Here is a 17,766-nt window from a genome sequence, read left to right on the forward strand (position 1 = left end):
TTAGCACCCATATCATTTTTGTTCTAGGTGTTTATCAGAACACAGCCGCTCTCGTATTTATTTTGTCAAAGGAAAATTTCCATTTTTTTTTTTTTTTAGAATTCATTATGCATTAAAAATACGACCATTTCCTGAATTATTTCAATCAACACGATTTTTTTTAAAAAGAGAACTCGACATTTATTTATTCGTCGCATTCTCACAAGTAATAAGTTCTCTATGATTAGTCTGTTGCACATGTGACCAACGATACCCCCAAATAGATCGTTTGCCATTTCTCATAACCCCATAGATTTCCGCACAATCAACACACGCGCATCAGTTCTCGTTTCGAGTGACTTTCCAACAGCAGTTTTTACATCTTCTCTTATTCGATACTTAAGAAGTACTTCGCTCCAGAAGGGCCGTCACACGTCTTGCAAGTAGCTGCATGCTCGAAGTCTCACAGTTGTTAGCCCGTCGCTGACTGCTCACTGCCAGTATTGGAAGGAGTTCTCCCGTGTGCTGCAGATAGTTATACGTGCGATTTATTGCGCATGCTCAGAGAACCTATTGTTGGATTTCTAAACCGTCCTTCCTTGAAAGGTGAGAGAAAGTAGCGGGATGCAGTTAAAGCTGTTATAACATTCCAATACTTCGGGAACACCTTCCCACTGGAAGGAACTTCGGCCTCTCTGTCAGTTTTATTTTCCCAGCCGCTAAGAAACATTAACTACTTTGTTGGGGGGATGCTATCGTTATCAATTCTCCGAGTTACACGCAAATGAAAAAAAAAAAAACTATGCCGAAAAATCGATAAATGTCATTTAAAATAAACGCATAAAATTACTCAATTTCTTTCTCTTTTGATTGCAAAATAAGCACAAACTGCACTTAATCATCTAATAAATGAATATCTTCTTTCACATTTCTACTTGCTCGCGACCAGAATATGCAATGGAATCATACAACAACTGTTATGAAAGCTATTTCTAAAACATTCATTCGATACCGCTCAACATATTTTTTTGTTCCCTCGGAAAATAGGACAATAGCATTCCATAGGTTTATTATGAAGAGTTCAATGAATGAATTGAAAATTCTTGCTCTTTCCCTCTAAAATAATTATGCAAATTGCCTATTTTGTATACTGTATATTAGTGTACTTACATTTTTAATGATTCTTATTTTAAATCTCTTTTTTAATAATTCCACTACGAAATTGAAAATTAGTAGAAAAGGCACCTCCAGAAACATTAACTATCGATATTCACTTTTTGAAAGAGAATCTGTTAACAGAACAAGAAATTTCAGATCTTGAATTTTTGTTCAAAACCTTAATTATATAGGTAAACTCTAACACAAGATGCAAGCCACAAACGCAACAGTCGATAAATGTTTGCCTGCACAATCTTTCCTTACCTCGAAGTTTTGTACATAAGATTGACTTTGTCTTGGATTTTATAAGTAGACAGTTTTTGTTTAAAAAAATCACCCTGAAAAAACCTACATGAAATCATCGTGGTTTGAATGCTATCTCAAAAGAAACAAACCGACTCATTATTAAAACCGACAAATTAGAGCCAGTTAACACAAAAACTGATTATTTTACTATTAACGTTCGCCATATATAAGTATTATATATAATAACATCTGGCTAATCAAAAACAGACCCTTCCGCGACATCACATTTCTAATCAAGTAAATGCTAAGTGCAGAAATACAGACAACATTTCAAGTATAAGTTGCATTCTGCTGTGACAATATTAACGAATGCTAAGTGAATTAAATTTTAGAAAATTAATACCGCAGATTTGTTTAAAATAATTTTTAATTTATTCTTCTAGGAAAACTTTATTCGATGCTACAGTGAAACTCCACGCAGCTATAAGCTGACTAATGCAGAACGTTCTAGCAGTCCGTGGTGGCACAACGGCAGCGTTCGAATCCAGCTTAAGGTGTTAAGTAAGATTTTTCTACCCATTTTCTCTCAGCCTGTGGAGTGAGATTTTCTACAGTTTCCCCTCATGCACAACAAAATCGACCATACATAAGTTTTTGGGTGTATTGGATTTCCAAGGTGATCCTGGGAAACTACCCCCCAAGAGTGAGTAGTTCACCATCTTACCATTCCTGATTTGAGTTCATATTTATTAGATTCCAAAGCCAACATCAGCCAGAAAGTTACTGCATTCCTGATGACAATCGACATTATATTTACGGGAAGTTAAACCAAACTGCGTAGTGAGACAGTATTAGGGACTGTTATTGATATACCCCCCGGGCATATTAGAAAATCAGTTCGCTGGAGAAGAGGGATAATTCAGAATAATGCTTTCTTCCTTAGACTGGTATGAAGAATTTTCTCAACAGTGACGAAAATCGGTTTGTTAATAAATCCCTGATAATTGCCGGAAATGCTGCACTGTTGCTTCTTAGTGAAGTCGAAGTTTTCGGATTAGCGTTTGCGATCGTTGTCTGCTGCATCCGGTCCGAGTGGAATGGTTTTAGCACTTACAGTTCTTTAGGGTCAGCAAATAGTTTGAATCCAGGTATTCTTTCCAAGATAATTTTACAAAATTCGCCATAAATTAAAATACGATGCATCAACACTTATCGGGTGAAAATAAGTGATGTTATTGTTTTCAATGGAAAAAGGAATAGAGGATAAGGAGTGGGACAGTTTAAACCAAATAGGAGTAGGGTGAATGGGAAAAGCGACATCAGTGGCCTGTATATGAGTTGTAGGTAAGTAATGGTTTGCGTATAGTGATAAGATAGTTTGGAATTTCGCTGGGGGGGGGGGGGTCCTTTCAACAAGATGGAGCACCATGTCATTATGCACTAATTGTTCGAGAAAACCTCGATTGCACGTGGAGGAACTGGACCTTGGCGTCTGCGTTTTCCAGATTTGATGCCCGTGCATTTCTTTGCATGGGGTTTGATAAAAGCGAAGTTTATCGCCTAAAGATAAATAGTTTAGCTCAACTTAAAGAACGCATTCAGTTGGCAGTGCAGGACGTAACTCCTGAAATGCTTAAAAATGTTTTTCGGAAAGTTAAGGATAGATTTGAAATTTGCAGGGATACAGACGGACACATGTTGAAAGTTCTGTAAAGATTTTAAATATAAATCGATGTTTTTGTATCATTATTAGGTAATAAACATCTTACAACAAAGATGTGTTCTTGCGTATTCTGAAAAGATATGAAAATAAAAGTATAAATGTAAAATTTTCTCAATTATTTCATAACACATATTAGAATAATAAACATGCGTTTTTAAAGAATTCGTCCCATTTCAGTAAACGTCGATAGCTACAAACCGGAACGACTACGGGGATTTTGTTTTCTTTCCTATATGCCAATATTTAACTTCTGTCATCTCTGCAAGTTGATAGAAGTTAAATATTGGCAGCTTTAACCGGAGAAATATTTTCAAACTACAACTGCGAATGAGTTCCCAATAAGTTTATACAAATTTCGAAATCACTAATTTAAGAGTGACTTATTTTTGGACCGGAGGATATGGCATGTTCTAAGGAAAGCTGTGTATACTTAAAAAAAAAAAAAAGGCATAAGACATAACGGATTTTCAGCTAAATATGCCTTTATTTTAAGTCATACTACGTTAATGTTTCAAATGTATGTGTTATGAATTTATTATTCAGCTATCTTTGCTATTATAAACTGGAAATGAATCCAGTTTTTTTTTTTTTTATTTCTTCGAGGTCTTGCTTCAAGAACTGTCGACTTTAAGTTCCCGCAGATAAACACTAAGCTGATGGCAAATGCGTTTAACGCACCAGCCTGCTGCGATGCAAACCAAACAAAGAAATATCTGACGTGTCTACTGGATAGCGTTCATGTAAATGTCTTGTGTTCCTTACAAGCGCTATCGTCTGTAGCCAAAGGACATTAAACCTTATAGTGAACTCGATCAAAGCAAGTGCAAGGCTTTAAGTGCCGCACTTCACGTGTTCTGGTTGATTACCGAAAGTTTTTGACATATGTTTTATCGATTTCTCTTCTGTAAGCATTCCTTTTCAGTATCAGAGCTCATGGATAACCACTGTATAAATTAACTTTTTTTTTTTCTTGTCGCGTAAAAACCTTAATAATATCTCAATTTTATTTTGGATGCTAAGTAATAAGACATTGCTGTAGAATAGACGAAATCAGTAGAACTCCAACCAAAACGCAATAACGGCGTGCGTTATAAAATCTTCTGAAATTTGGTTCACAGGCTTCGTATTTTTAAGAATTAGCAGGTTTAATAGTTAATGATCCTGATTTATAAACAAAATATTTCATTAAAGCCAGAAGCTAAAATCTTGACTCATTAAAATATCTTCACGTCAATTAAATACTGAAGTGTTATCTGTTTAATCGTTCTTGTTTTCCCCTTATTCTGAGGCTTCAGAATAAGGTTGGACATGAATTCGAAATCGGTTTACGAACCATAATACTATACATTCTGAAGAATGAGGAATTAATAGATAAAACGATTTCATTTTTACACTTCCGCAAAGTGACGTTTTAAGGAGGAAATCGTGATCTTGTACTTACGAAAGTTGAAAATGAATAGCACAGTAGGTACAGCAATAATTAGATGGTCCATTTACGCTGATATTTCTAAACTAATTTTACCGGACCTTTAACTAGGTGGTGATTCTTGGAAATGGAGATAAACATCGTCTACCATCGAGAAATATTGGCGATCATATTACAATGGGTTTGAACCCCTTCCCGCAGTCTAGGTTTGCATAGTAGAGATCATATTCAGTTCAACATATTAAAAAAAAGTTACGCTAGTAAATATTCAGTTTAAAAGAAAGATTCTCACTAAAGAATAACGAGCAGAAATGTTGCGGGTGGGGAATTGCTAACTCGCATACAGTTATAAAAATCACTATAATCAGATGCAAGAAATATTCCTTATATTTTAGATCAGATTCTTTTATTTGTTTCAAATATTAACTCATAAGAGGTGAAAAAGATACTAAATTCAAAAAAGATTTGCTTCGGATATCCCCTTCTACCGTAGGAGGGGGCTAGCGGATTTACCCTAACTAGAAATGGGTTAGAGGTTAAAGAATTCATTACGGGTGTATAGTCGATGACTGATTTAACTCTTCTGCATAGAATAAAATGAGCGCGGTTAATGAGATATTTTAGACGCGAGATGTATTTAGCTTTCTGTTCAAGACAATTAAAAAGAAATTAACACAAATCGTATGGAATTAATTTTTATGCAACAATTTCTATTATGATTAATAGGTTGGTTCGACTTGCATCGTAATTTTGAGTAACAATCAAATACCAAGTCAAGTTTATTTTGAGAAAAATTTGTTATTTTTCTTTTATCAAATGAAAAATCATTTGTTAAAAGAAATGTTGGAATATGAAACGTATTCTACCATGATACGAATATAGGAGATAAAACAAAATTAAATTAAAATCTTGTTTCATTTCCAACTCCGAAATGCACATTTCGGAGTTGGAAATGAGATGCGCCCATTCAATAAAAACCAAAATAGGTTCACAAGTATAAAGAATTCAAGCCAGATAAATTCAAACGTCAGGAGCAAACATACGTTTTTGCAATTTTTTCTGCCGTAGGGTTGGTAATGTTGGCTAGGAGATCTGCTGGTGTATGAAGTGCCGTCTCAATCGTGATCATCGATTAACTGAACTTGCAGTGGTTTAGAAATTTGCTCTTTGTGGCCATGTCCATTATTTTCTAAAGAACGGAGGCGTATGCGATGATACCATAGTTTATTGGTTGGGTAACTTCTTTAGAATAGGAGGAAATAAAGCCTTTCGTGCTATTAGATAAACGGAGAATTAACTCTAGAGGAACTTTTGCAGCAGAATTAGATCAATGATACCATTTTGATCACAAATCTTCTATTAAAAGAAGTTGTTAGGATTCTTCTATTATTTGTTCAGACGCAAATAGTGATGTTATTGGTTTAATGGAAGCTGCAAGGATTGGAAGAGAAGTGATGCTTAGGTTTTTTTTTGAGAGGTGAATTTGCAATAAACCTTTAAGTGTGGGTGAAAGAAAACGCATGAAGGCAATGATCTTCAAAAAAAAAAAAAGGAAAGCAGTATGAAATTGCAATGAACTATTCTGCTTTTTAAAGCAGGTTTAGGTCAATTAATGGCCTTTTCAGCAGTTGTAAATATTGGAGGCTGCGTATAGAGACGGATTTGTGTCGCTATTGTGGTATGATGATTGTCATTTTTAGATCACCTTGACAAACTCGTTAAAAAAAAATTTTGATTAAGGCGGGGGCTAAGTGCAATCAGGATCAACGCTGCCATGCCATTCTCAGCAAGAATTATTCCAGTTAACGGTCAAAGTATGTGTTCAGATCAACAGTAATCAGCTCAAGTGATTTTGTTTTCTAGCGGTCTGTTATGATTTTCGAATCAAACACTTAATTAATTGGATTTTATTAGCCTTAAAAAGGTTCGTAGAATCGTGGTCAGAATACGAACCAAGGGCATCGCGTCTATCGGATGAACAATCAGTAGACCACGGAGTTAACACCCTTTCACACTACTAAAGTGCCAAAGGCTGACGCACAGAATTGCTTCGTGAAGGACGTACTGCGGGATACGCAACTTGGACGAGGTTATGGTCTTAGTTATAAGGAGTGAAGCTGATTTTTACAACATAAATGAAAGAAAATTTCATGGTATTGGCTTAGTTATATATTTGTGTTAGGCTATTGCTTCAATGCAGATATTTAACAATATATTCCAGCTTCATCAGTAGAAGAATAGAACAAAAATTAGGAGTCTGTCGGTAGAGGGGCTCTTATGTTTAAGCAAATGGACAGAAAATAAAAGCCAGAATTTTAGAGTGATAAAAACATTGCACGAATACACCAAAGTGCAGGAGAAATTTTAAGCCTGAGATCATAAAGAGGAGGGTTTGATGGTATAGCATCCTCTGACGTGTCCTATCCTAAGTCGGATGAAAGCACATAACTGTCCTGGTAACATAGGCAATTATAAAGTGTGCATTTCTTTGGGAAGGACAGCGGGTTTTGCATAACAAAGTGCTAAAGTCATGAATTATATACTAAAATATAACTGACTACTGATTAGAGTATGAGATTTAATTTTTTTACTCAATATGATATATGCTTTTCTCCAATGTCAGGGTGGTTTGTAATACATTGGCGTCCAAAAGATAAGCACGAACTACATTTGTACCTGTATATGAAAATATTTCCTTCAATACACCCAGTGTTGACATAAATATATTGCCTCCATACTAATAAACTACACTACACAAAAATGCGTTATAAATTTCGTACAAATTACAATGCGATATTGACATAAGTTACAGATTTCTTAAGGACGTAGTTAAGAAATTAATGTACAGCGCTAACAGAATACAATGTCGAGAGACATTTCAGTTTGGAATATGTTCACCCGAACTGTGATGTAGCACTCACAGCGCCATGCTTAGCACTAAGCGATTCAGGATTTTCTTGAGGCAAACTATCTTGCTTCAGCTAGGATAAGGCTTTGTTATTTTCCTAAGGGGGAATTTTGAGCATCAGTGAGTCATCCTATTGCGTCCCATACGTGTTCTTTGAGTTCTGGAGGGTGTGCTGGCCACCTGATTCGATTAATATCCTCGGTCTTTAGCAGTATCTCAGCTGCTGGTATAATGTGGTGTGATTGTCATCCATATAATTAATTCTTAGCCTACAAGACCACGAAACAATCGAAATTCGTTACAATATCATTCACCAGTCATCGTCCCTCTTTCCAGCAATTGTAGCTCAGCGCTTCCATTAAGCCTAATGCACCCCCCCCCCCCACTATGACTCCAACAATTAGTACTTATTCCTTTCAAGAACATTCTCACCATATCAAGTGTTGGCTAGGAAAGACTAAAACGACGCATCTGTAAAGAATATATTTGTCCTCAGATGTCTTGTGTAATTTTAATGGATACAACATAATTGGAAACGTGCTCTACGATGAGCATGGATAAAGGGACTACAAGCGTTAGGACTTATAGGCCTCTTGTTATACACGTGTTGCCACAGATTCTCCAGATGCCTGAAAATAGCTGACCTTCAAGCTGCCATGGTGTGTCGATTACGTTTTGTTGTTATAACCAATAATCTGTTTTCATGCTCCGTGATCGAACTGTTAGCAAACCTCTCGAACACATTACATTTATTTGAAACGATGCCAGCGCCTGGATACAACGGTATGTGAGATTCCAAACTCTCCGGCAATATCAGTAATTCTATGGCCCTCTTCCAGCATTCAAATACATCTATATGATTTCACACAACACGTGAAATCATCTAGATCAGAGGTTCCCAACCTTTTTGTTTCCTAGAGCACATTCTAAAATACCGGTAGGGCGACGGGCACCATCTATTTTTTCAAGCAACTTTTTTGAATTCGTTTGTTAAATGAATACATACAAAGTTTACATTATAATCAAATGATTTATTACTTAAAAGTTTACATTCTATAAAAATGTAAATACAGTATATATAAGTTAGTGTGATCTTTGGCCAGTGTTTCATAATTAGGAGAATATGATGATATTCCAGTTCTTAAACTGGAATGAACAACTTCGAATGCGCGTCTACTTTACACTGTATGAGTTTAATACTCGTTATGTGTCATATAGCATGCCATGAATTGCTGCGTGATTACTTCAAACTATACGGCACACGGTTGAAAAGCGGCAGGCATACACAAATTGGTCAACGGGCGCCATGGTGCCGCGGGCATACGGTTGGGAAACCCTGATCTAGATTGTCTTAGAAACACAAAGTTTTAAAATTTATTTCTTAACGAAAAGATTTTTCTTCAAGCACAGTCCCATTTTCGCAGCCTTTATTATGTTGAGTGCTAATATAAGACTCCTTTGCGTCCGATTCGAAAATTTTAATGTGTAGCCCCTTTCTACCCGAAATCGTTAGTTATACAAATTGCCACAAACATGGTTCATATGAATTTATGGTTTTAATCTTAATTAATGGTGTTCAATTTTAGGTTTTGGACACCATTGTATTTTAACTTTAACAGTATTCACATTCTCCATCAACAAAATAGAGAAAGGTTTTAACATACGCGTTAAAACTTATGATTAAATCAGAAATATAGTAAATCCATTTTGTATCCAGATATCGGTTTTTAATCCGCTGTTGAACATATTTTAATTATGTTTGCGTGTGTACATAAAGTACTATCTTCTTAGCAATGCAAGAAAACAGGTTTCCTAAGCCTATAATTCCGTCTAAAACTTGCAAAATAATGCTCAGTAACTCAATTAACTATCATTTGAATTCTTCAATCACATGTATCCATCTGAGTTCTCATCATACTTAAGAGGAAAAGATCCAAGTTTCCTAGAAAAATGATCTTTCAATCCTAACTGCATCCAAGTAGATATTAGTTTGAATGCTAATGAGTGCACTAAGAAAATGAATCCAGATTACGTGTTCGCTAATATATTTTGCAAACGAGACTAAAATAGCCACATGTTTCGATGTTTGTGGTTTTATATTAGTGAATTTCGTACGGGTATAGAATAAAACTCGAGTTAGCCATCCCAGATCTTATCGAATAACTTCGTTACTTCTTTCGTAATTTCAGTTAAAGATGGTTTTAACCAGTCAGATCTGCCCAGCTGTTTGTTGCGTCCATGTTTGCGATTGTCTTTCATCGCTACAATATCCCCTATTCATCTGGATATTGTTCGGCTCTGGCCCCTAAGTCTATTAAGCTCACGGATCAATAAACCTTATCCGTGAAACACCTAAGAAAAATTCATAATAATACAAAGAGATGGAATACAAAAGTCGGATTAGATATTTGAAGGAATTTTCTTCCCTTTTTCAGCCTTTTGGATTAGGAGCAACAAATGGCAGGGAGTGAAACTGATAGAATTTGCTTTGTAGAATGATTTCACCATAGCTAAGACGTTTTCCTACATACATGGTCCCAAACGTGGACCTGGATCTCTCCACATGGAAGAGGTCAGAATCTAATTGATTATATACTTATGAAAACTAAAGATAAAACCTATATAAACTTAGCAAGAACTTCTTGGGGTGTTTCCAGTGACCATAATTTATATGTTTAAATACAAAAGATGAAACCTATATAAATCCAGCAAGAACTAGGTCTTTTCAGAGTGCTGCCATTGGTAGCGACTATAATTTAGTCACACCAACATTTATGTTGAAATCTGGATTTAGACCCACGAGAACATAATACAAAGGTTTAATCTTATGCAAATCAAATAGCCCTAAAGATTAACACATATCATGCTTCTGCACTTTATGAAATTCCTGGTGACTCTCTTGATCCTTATAGCCCTTATCACCAGGTTTCAAGGAGAGTTACTTAAGCAGCTGAATATATCTTAGGAAGAAAATCGGGTGTTAATAAAGCTTGGATTGCCCAAAAAATATTACTGCTTAGTGTTCAGCAGAGAAGATTACTATCAATTCGGCACATTAGCGTGGAGGTAAAATTTGCAAAACAAAAGTTAGCAAAGAAACTGGGGAAAATCTAAATAAGAATAACCATACACCAGTATGCCAAATAATTAAGAAATTAACAAGGCCTTTAGTTTTGTAAGAGTTGTGTAATTGAGGATGAATATGAAAATATTGAATGATTACTCATGTAAGCTATTTAAGTGTGATGATAGCTTGGAAGAACAATATTTAAAGGGAATTGTCCCAATGTTAATAGAGGAGAGTGACTATTCCATACTTATCCTCCAAGTATAAAGAGCCATCTTAAGATCAAAATCTGGAAAAATAGCAGAAATTGATAATATTCCAACAGAACTACTTAAAGAAGAGGGAGAAACTATGTTATTACACTTCTCAAAATTTGCGCAGGTGTGGAACACTGAGATTTGTCCAAAAGTCTGGAGCACAGTTATGCTTATTCCTTCCAAAACAACAAAAAGTGCAATAATTTTATGACAATTAGCCCCATCATCCACCCAAGCAAAATATTTTGGGCAGATTACAAAGATAAGTAAAATTTATTATATACTGCATTTACTCCTCATATAATTGGATAAAAATGTGTAGAACATAATAAGGTAATGTTACACAAATTTACTGACCTACTGAAAGCCTTTGAAAAATTCTGAAACATAGGACTGTTTGAATGCCTGGACTCATCTTCTCATCATGATGGTTAAAATCAAGGGGAATTAAAGCACTGCACTCCCTTTCTGATGGACCGTGGAGTGAGACAAGGGTGCAAATTATCTCCAATGTTATTTAAGTACTAAGAACATGTTTTAAATGAAGCATGGAAAAACTGTGATATTGGAATGAATTTAAGAAGAAAAAGAATAAAACATCTAAAGTTTGCTGATAATATTGAATATCAGGAAATCACCACAAAATTAGTTTAAAAATATGGTTTAACCATAAGAATCCAAAAACAAGAATCTGTGCTTCTGACAAAGAAGATAGTTCTGTAGCAAAAACTGAAAAAAAAATCTACTTCTGGATCCACCCATAGTTTAAATGCCGCTGCAATATCTTTAATAAAAATGGCAGATCCAGACAGTATATTAGAACAAATATTGCAAAAGTCACAATAGCAATCCAAAAACTAAAATGGACAGATTTCTTATTAACGTACTGCTTCTATACGGACGTGACACTTGGACCCTCCTAAAAGAAGTTGCTGGCATTTCAAATGAGGTGCTATGAACGATTCCTAAATACACTTATCACATCACAAAATTTGTTTAAGTAAGACGAAGAACGAGGTCTTTCTCCGGTCCAATAGATCGCATCATAACTAAGAATCGAAGCAAACAACTTCTGTGGCTTGGTAATATCAGCAGATCAAATCGGCAACCAACGCATGTTCTTGAAGGATTTATTCCAGGTACCTGAAAAGAAACAGAGTTAAATTAAACTGAATAGGCAGTCTTAAAAAATGTACAGGTGCTTCACTTACAGAACTCAAAGCAAAGTGTCAATCAATGACATTTCCTAATATCTACTCTACGGTCCTTTGTAGATTTTGAGATGAAGATAAAACTGTAAATCATGCAAAACATTTTGCGGGAAAAATATATATTTTTTGCTTTTTATGTTTTTGTCTAGGATATAAGATGAGAATAAAACATTTTCTAGTACTTTCATTCCTTATTTACGCGTCAGTATTTTTAATGGAAAGATTATATTAACATCAATGGATGGATGTCAGGCTTTCAGTACTTATCATTCAGAACAAAACGCTTTCTCATCCCACACGATATGCGAAGCCAACTGGCAACAGAATAGACCATTTCCGCTTCACAAGAAAATTTGTATAGTTAAATTATAGATCAATAGATAGCAATAACTGTTCAGATCTATGCATTCTAAATTAAAATAGTAAAATATATTTATTCTTAAAATACTTAATTTATTTCTATCACTTCCCTCACTAAATGTACGCAGTCCCTTATTGAGTGATTAAAAAACCAGAACGTTGTCTCATCTACAGATTTCGTTTGCTATTACTGACTGCTATGCAGAGGTGCGCACTTATTGTTAGAATGCACTCTATTCATATATTGCTTTCTGTGTGTAATATCTCTTGTTGGGCACCCATCCCCAAACAAACGTCCCCCTATTTACAGGAGAGCATGTACATGCAGCTTAACACTAATTTTAAAAAAAAAATTGTAGGATTTCTTGTACGAAAATTGTTATCGCTTACCGATAACATCATAGATAATAGTAAGAAATGTAACTTTTCTAAAAGGCAAATTACCCTTAAAAATATCACTAAACGCGGACTTCCCACCTTGGACAATCCTTGCATATTGTAGTGTGTATATGTTTATGAATTATTAATGAAATGCAAAATTATGCAGCTTGTCTTGTACTCTAAATATAACACAACTAGTGCCACTTTGTTCTTTTATTAAGGTCAATGAAATTAAATTTGGTTCTTGTTTCATTTCCAATTTTGACTGTGCGACTTGACTATTATAAATAAAAAGGAAGTACAGTTATTAAATAATTACTAAAACTAGATTAAAAATTGCCTTTCTAACCTCGCTGCTGTCACTAGTTATGAAAGAAGATAGTCTAAAATTGTTAGCGTTGCAGAAAAAGTTCAAGTAACTATCGTCTCTGCGTTTAGCAATTTTAAAATCTTTGTGAATAACTAGTGGGATCAAAAACAAAACAGGAATATGATTCTAGATATATTCCATTTCCATCATATTTCTTAATCTTAAGCTGTTAAAAGTGTACTATCAACATTCCAGCACTGTTTCCTGTTATGCGTATTAACTTCGTTTTATCATGCTGTTCTTTAGTCGAGAACATCAGGTTGTTAGTCTACACAAACCATCAGCTTTCATTAATACTTTTTAGGCTCTCTGCTATAATCAAGGGTTAACGAAAATTTATTGCAACACTTAATGACTTTTCGGTTCTGACGAGCAACAAATTGCGAAGAAAAATATCGCTTGGATATAATAACAGAAGGGGCAGAAATAATTATCGCTGATAAGCTCATTTATGAAGAGAGAAGCAATCGACTACACATTTTCCGATAAAAACAAAAAGGTGAAAAGCAAGAGAAAAATAAAAACTTGGAATTTTCATTGATTACAGACAAAATATGAAAAAAAAAAAAACTTTTTTCCGCATCTATCCATTAAAGTAATTTACGTTAATGTATTTTTAACTGTGGGGCGCTTAGTAATTTCTGGGTACACATTCATACATTTACTTTACCATACAGTATCCTTCGTTTCTCTTTATAATTGAGTACAGTTAATGAAATCGGTATTATTAGAAATTGGAAACTTAAATGACATTCTAATAGCTGATTAGTAATTTATTTAAAAAAAATAAACAATTTAATCTTGTTAAAACTGCCTGCGAACTTAGAATGCCTTCTAAGTTCGTAAATATGCACTTGAAAATAACTTAATAGACAAATGAACTAAATATATCCCATAAAACTATATTGTAACGTACATCGAAAATGTGTATATATATATATCCCAAAACACATGTTACAGAATATTTCGTAAATAACATGAAAAGCATAAGTGAATATATAGAAATTGACATGAAAAGCCTGAATGAATATATCCCAAATGGAAACAAACATGTAAATGACATGAAATGTGTAACTGAATATATCCCAAATGATATGAAATACGTGTACGATTATATCCCAAGTGATTGAAACATGTAATTGAATTTATCCAAAATAATATGAAACATATAAATTAATATAACCAGAATGATATGAAACATGTATCCAAACATATTTTAAAGGAAATTGAACATGTATCTGAATATATCCCAAAGGACATGAAAAGCATAACTGAATATATCCCAAATGACGTGAAAAACCTAAATGAATATATTCCAAATGGGATGCAACATGTAATTGAATATACCATAAATGACGAATATTCTAAAGGAACATATCCAAAATGTCCTGAAATATGTAACTGAATATATCCAAAAGGATATCAAAGAGGTAAGAGGATATATCACAAAAGCCATTAAAGTTAACTGAATATATCCCAAAGGACATGAATCATGTATCAGAATATATACGAAATATCAAGGAAAGCCTAAATAATATATCCAAAATGTCGTAAAAATTTACCTGAATATACCCCAAACGACATGACAAGCCTAACTAAATATATCTCTAATTGCGTTAAAATCGTACCTGAATATATATAAAATTACATGAAAAGTGTAATTTAACACATCTCAAATGACTGAAAAACATTCCTGAATATATTCCAAATAACACAAAAAGCATAAATAAATTTATCCCAAATGGGGTGAAAATTGTATCTAAATATATCGCAAATTAATCGAAAAGTGTATTGAACACATCCCAAATGACGTGAAACAAGTCAATTAATATATCCCGAAGGGCATGAAAATTGTAAATAATGATATTCCAAAGGACAAGGATAGCTAAATAGATCGGATACAGATATCAAACATATAACTAAATATATCTCTAATGGTATGAACATATTAGAAATAAAACAAAATATATTCTAAATGAGATGAAAATTATATTTAAATATATGAAAAGATAACTGAATATATCCCAAATGACTTCAAACATGTATCAAAATATATCACAACGGTCACGAAAAAAATAATAAATAAACATATAACTAAATAAATTATATCCCAAAGGACATGAAACAAGTAACTGAACATATTCCAAATAACAAGAAACATGTTATGGAAAATTTTCGCAAATAACATGAAAACTATAAAGGAATATATCCAAAAAGTTACGAAATATGTCAGAGTATATCCCAAATGACTTGAAACATGTAACTGAATATATACAAAATGTTATGAAACATGCATCAAATATATTCCAAAGAATATGAAACATGTATCTGAAAATATCTTAAAAGACATGAAACGCATCTAAATGTATCTCAAAGGACATGAATAGCCTAACTGAATACATCCCAAATCACATGATATGCAAAATATAATTAAATATAACATAAGTTACTTGAAAAGTCTAACTGAATATATACAGAATGACATGAAACGTCTTATCAACATATACAAATGTCCTGAAACATGTAAATGGATAAATACTAAATGACATGAAACATGCTTCTGAATATATCCGAAATATACTAACTAAATATATCCAAAATGCCATGAAACATATACCCCATATCATGAAACGTGATTCTCAATATACCAGAAATCTCAGGAAAAGCCCAGCGGGATATATCGCAAACAAAACATGCAATATGTACCTGAATATATCCCAAATAACATAAAACATATTACTGAATATACCACCAATCACAGGAAACGCCTAACTGGATATATACAACTAGATATATTCGAAATGATATGAAATGCATTAACGGAATATATCCCAAATGACAGGAAAAGCATAAATGAATATATTCAAAATGACGTGAAAAGCTTAAATCAACACATCTCAAATGACTCAAAAACCTTCCTGAATATATTCCAAACAACAGAAAAAGCTTAAAGAAATATATCTCACATGAGATGAAAATTGTATCTAAATATATCGCAACTGAAATGAAAAACGTAGATTAATTTATCTCAAATGACATGATCCAACTGACATGACACATAAATGAATATATCCCAAATGACATGAAACAAATAACTGAGTATATCCCAATTAACGTGAAACATGTAAATGAATATATTATAAAAGACATGAAACTTGTAAATAAATATATCCTAAAGGGTATGAAACATAACTAAATATCATTATTATGCGACACCTCCAGGGAGTCCAAAGACTCATCAAAGAAGGGCATCTATTATACAACTCTGTCTCCGTTTAATCCAATACCAACACCATCTACACCGGTATTATCACAAACAATCACAAATATCCATGCCCACGGCGAGATTCCAACCCACAACCTTTCGGCCGGAGAGCGGATACACTACCCACTCGGCCACTCAGATATATCCCAAATAACATTTAAAGCCGGTCTGAATATAACCCAAATAAAATGAAATGCTTAAATATATATATATTTGTATCTAATAACATGAACATCCTAACCGAATATATTCCAAATAACACGTAAAGCATAAATAAATATATCCCAATTGAGAGGAAAATTTTAACTAAATACGGTATGTCGAAACATAATGAAAAGGGTAACTGAATACTGTATATCCATAATGATATGAAACATGTAAAGGAAAATAAACCCAATGACATGAAAAAGAAATTATGTTCCAAAGCACATGAAACGCCGAATTGAATGTATCCCAAAGTACATGAAAAGCCTAATCGAATATAACACAAATGTCATGAAACATTTAACTAAATATATCACAAATGACATAAAAAGCCAAATGGAACAGGGCGGCTCGTGAATAGACACTGCGGAACTGCAGCACCCGCAATATTTCTCCATATATAAATATATTTATTAATATTTGCTTGTAATATTTAATTTTATTATCAACAATCCTATACAATTCTCTTATTTTATATAAAAAATAATAAAAATCCATCTTGTAGTACTTGGGATTGCGAAGAACGCTAGCTGCACTGTGTCATATTGCTTCGCGCGCAAGCATAGGCACGTCATAGTGAGATACGAGCTGATAGCGTAATGTGGCACTGTCCGCAGCGAAGTTCCACTGTTGTTTATATGCAGTTTGCGCTAGTAATAGTGTTCATAGTGCTTATCGTGTTTACTCCGTCTCTTTAAATATTTGGATATTACAATTAAAGGATTTAATTGTTGCAATATCCAAAAATTGTAAATCCATTCTTTTAATTACAATTAAAGGAATGGCTTTTAAGTAATTTTGAATTATAGTACACTGTATAATTTTATCGATAATAAACAATATTTTTTTAAAATTTTTACCGTAATTTTGATATTTTATCCAAACATGTATACACTGTACTTACAGTGTGTACGTATATCTCGAAAGTTGCAGTGGAATATACCAAATCACATGAAATATGTGACTGCGTATATCCCACATGATTGAAACATGTAAATGAATATATCCCACATGATTGAAACATGTAAATGAATATATCCCAAATGATATAAAAGATGTAAATTAATATATCCCAAATGATATAAAAGATGTAAATTAATATATCCCAAATGACATGAAACATGTGACTGAAAATATTCAAAATGATATGAAACATGTGACTGAAAATATTCAAAATGATATGAAACATGCAATAGAATGTATTATTATTA

At 33.5% G+C, this 17,766-nt stretch overlaps 2 long non-coding RNA genes across 6 annotated transcripts in view; one reads left to right on the forward strand and one right to left on the reverse strand.

Annotated features, from left to right (window-relative positions):
* Positions 1 to 2,808, forward strand: part of LOC150104527 (uncharacterized) — a 116,363-nt gene extending 113,555 nt beyond the window's left edge. Inside the window, exon 3 of the long non-coding RNA XR_016548533.1 lies at positions 1,827 to 2,808. This is a non-coding gene — a long non-coding RNA (uncharacterized LOC150104527). The remainder of the gene's footprint in view (positions 1 to 1,826) is intronic.
* LOC150104528 (uncharacterized) overlaps positions 1 to 17,766 on the reverse strand; it is a 180,545-nt gene that overhangs the window by 2,793 nt on the left and 159,986 nt on the right. For 4 of the 5 annotated variants that reach the window (XR_016548531.1, XR_016548528.1, XR_016548532.1 and 1 more), the window contains one exon: positions 8,451 to 11,907. This is a non-coding gene — a long non-coding RNA (uncharacterized LOC150104528). Of the gene's footprint in view, positions 1 to 8,450; positions 11,908 to 17,766 lie in introns of those variants that run through there. The other variant, XR_016548529.1, reaches the window with a different exon arrangement.

This window comes from Typopeltis vanoorti, chromosome 7 (genome assembly GCF_054136105.1).
Source record: "Typopeltis vanoorti isolate ZY-2024b chromosome 7, IOZ_Tvanoo_1.0, whole genome shotgun sequence".
In the NCBI taxonomy this organism is placed as follows: Eukaryota; Metazoa; Arthropoda; class Arachnida; order Uropygi; family Thelyphonidae; genus Typopeltis; species Typopeltis vanoorti.